The sequence below is a fragment of the Helianthus annuus genome, chromosome 14 (assembly GCF_002127325.2).
Source record: "Helianthus annuus cultivar XRQ/B chromosome 14, HanXRQr2.0-SUNRISE, whole genome shotgun sequence".
In the NCBI taxonomy this organism is placed as follows: domain Eukaryota; kingdom Viridiplantae; phylum Streptophyta; class Magnoliopsida; order Asterales; family Asteraceae; genus Helianthus; species Helianthus annuus.
Window position 1 is genome coordinate 5,286,842 of NC_035446.2, and position 3,319 is coordinate 5,290,160.

At 35.1% G+C, this 3,319-nt stretch overlaps 1 long non-coding RNA gene across 1 annotated transcript; it reads left to right on the forward strand.

The window, feature by feature from the left end:
* Positions 1–1,166: 1,166 nt before the first annotated feature.
* Positions 1,167–2,254, forward strand: LOC118486364. The gene is made up of 3 exons (XR_004878653.1): positions 1,167–1,228; positions 1,987–2,142; positions 2,243–2,254. It is a non-coding gene; the product is annotated as an uncharacterized LOC118486364 (long non-coding RNA).
* The last annotated feature ends 1,065 nt before the right edge of the window (positions 2,255–3,319 follow it).

Consider the following 3,319-nt stretch of genomic DNA (forward strand, 5'->3'; position numbering starts at 1 on the left):
AAGTTACAACGGTAATTATTATTACCACTAAATCGCCAAAACGTAACTTACGCTTTATACGGAAATATTCATAAATGCGGATATTGTCAACGTATTATTTTGGAAAGTATTATGCGAAGAGAAAATATATTATTTTTGAGAAAAATAATTATATTTTGGAATGAGAAATAAAATATATTAAGTGAGACTTAATATTATAAACGCACATGTATTAATTCCCCCATCCTTGGGAAGGAGATTAACTACCAAATATATACAAGGAACGGTTGTCTAACTGTTTCCCGAAAATTAAACTATGAAGCTAAAGCACGGCCATCCGTCTAATAGAATTAGCACATGTAGGTCGTTGCACAGCTTTCGGACATTTGGAGTGCTTGATTTAGCGACGCACTGACTGTGAGTTCATGTCCCCCTTTTCTCTTAACTGTTTTCAGTTTTCTAAACTGCGGGGGTGAAATACATGTTACAATGATTATGAATATGTTTATACATGGTATGATTAGCGTAAGGAGGTTGGTTACTTAGATCATGTGAGTGGGTAGGCGGAAACTTGAGGCCATTAATCCTCATAGTAGGACCGAGGGACAGGAGCGGTAGATCTATCTGGGTGTAGCGAGCCCAGCCCCAGGTCCAGCTGAACGGACCTCGGGGTGACTTAGTGCCCGACGCATAAATCCGCTAGGTTTGAGTCTTCCTACTTGCACTTCACACATATCAATGGCCTTGCAAACCATTGGTGATCTCTTTTTCCTTATTTGCTACATACCAGGTTTTTGATAAAGATAAAGGTTTATATACTCACTTTCGCATGAACTCGCTCAACATTATTGTTGATTTTTCAACTTACATGTATTTCAGGAAACTAACGATCTGGCGCGGTATGGCTTGTTTTCCGCTGCATTAGGCTCAAGGTCATCCAGGGTTCGGGGAATGTGGCTCTTTCCTGGACAAGTCACAGTCCTTGAATCATGTTTATGTTATGTTTGTGGTTGAAATGTTAGACAAGTTTATGGTTGTTGGGTGTTAACCCGTTAAGACAATGTTTTGATTTTTATTATCAATGGATGATCTTGCATATTTTAAATTCATATAGCTTTGTTATGATTAAGCTATGGTATTGAGAAGTCACACCAAATAACCACGCTTCCGCAAAGCTAGGGTGTGACATTTGTAGTTGATTGATTGCTCTTCTAAGCAAGGAGAGATGGAATCTGAAGGAGAGACTGGGGTTAGTACTTGTGTTTATGTTTTTGTTATAATTGTAGCCGTTGATTACATCCATTTCGTTTTAGGCTTTCAAAAATCTGATCATTGCAACTCAAGTTTGTAGAAACAGAGTTTTTTTTTTTGAAACTCAAGTTTGTAGAAACGTAGTTTTTTTTTCTTTTCCAGCTATAACATAATATCTGTTATTTTTCCCTATGTAGTTTAGGAGTTTATTTGATAGGCATAAAAAGAAGGAAGAAGAGAAAGCTAGATAGAAGGAATTAAATGATTTGTAAAAGACTGCTTTATTCAGAGTATTGTTATTGTTTGTCATGTTCTGTGACATTGATTCTTATATGGGTTTGTGTAATTCCTCTTGATCTGTTAATAAGTTTTGCAATTTTGTATCTTTTAATACGATCTCATGGCTTTTTTGCATAAAAGGTTAATAGAAGTAAATTTTCCAATTGGTTTGTGTTTGGGAATTTTGTGGATACACTGTTGTTTCAAAATACAAAATTATAGGGTACATATATCACCGCCCCCTTTCAATCTATCCTCCTATAACCTGAAAGGTAATTTTACTATCATGTTTTTATGTTTTTATAGTCTGATGCAAATATACTGTACTCTAAAACTTTAAACATGTTTTTTTTTGTATTTTAGGGATCACCGACATGGACTGCTTCATGTTATATAAATAGTTTCGTTATGAGTGCCAGAAACTTGACAAATCAGTTGAGAATTCTTATTTGTAATAGGAATTTATCGTGTTTGTAGACGGGTTGAAGAAAGGTGTGTTACATGCCGATGGACAGAACTTTATGGGGAAACTTTCAGATGAGCAAACAGGTAGAATCTTGAAGCTGTGGTGCCAAAAACTGATGGAACGGAAAGCGATTATTGATGGAGTTATGGCTGGACACTTACGTCTAGGTATGTATAAGTTATAACCTTTCTCCTTTGGATTAATTTTATTGTATCATCACAAATATAATTATTTTATTTACAAAATTGTAATGTTGGGTTTGTTTAGAGAACGTTTGAAGTAAATAGCAAAAAAGGAGGATTATGAATAATTACAAGGAATGTGGAGCTCCATTTAGAAACCCTAGACATCAGAAGCAACATATGCAAGGGTACTTTATTTTTTTAGTAGTTTGTTTTTTAGTTTATTAGCAATTGTGTGAATTGTGTTTTCTCCACCAATTTAATCTATTCATATTATATATATATATATATATATATATATATGGAACCCATTAAGTCTAACTGCTTTTTGAGTTAATCTTGACCATTCAAACTCTTTAACTTTTAATCCTGATCGTTTAAACTCACATTTCTCTTCTAGAAGGAGCAGTTTGCAGGGTTATGCAATGCAGTTGTTTACGGTTCTGGTCATACCAAATTTTGGGTGGACAATTGCTTCTACACCCCACGTCCCTCCCCTTAATTTCGCAAAAAAAAAAAAAAAACTGCACCGCCCTTGTTATAAACTCCCCACCATCACCACCGCTCTCCCTAATTGCCATCCACTTCCCCGTCATCATCATCAACGCCGAGTTCCGAGTCGGTGGCAAGAGTTGCTTTGGTTCACCACAGGTTGATGGAAGACAAACCTATTTGTTTTTCATTTTCCTAATGCAATTGCTACTATAAGATGAAATCGAGATGGAAGACAAACCTAAAGAGGAACAGGTAACCAAGATGGATTGAAATCAACCAGAGACAACAGGTAAGAGGGTTCTGTTTATATTCTTCGACCTCTCTCTCTGTTCTTCTGACTAAAATTTTAAATTATTTGTTTTACTGAAATTGGATTCATGTGTTTTGTTGAATGAGTCCTATTCAGTGGGAAGAAAATTGAAATATATGAAACAAAAAACGACCATGAAGAACCAACAAGCTTTAAGAAACATTATATCTAAAAGATCCACACTTTTCTTGTGTATCTGTAGTTTTGTGTTGGATTACTCTTCACCAAAAGGTACATACACGGTCTTAGTACTTTATATTACAAGTTTGCTTTTTTTATTTTTAAATATTAAAGAGATGCATGCCAACTGTTTGATTTTATTCCTCTGAGAAAAAAATGCAGGGAAATTGGATTTGC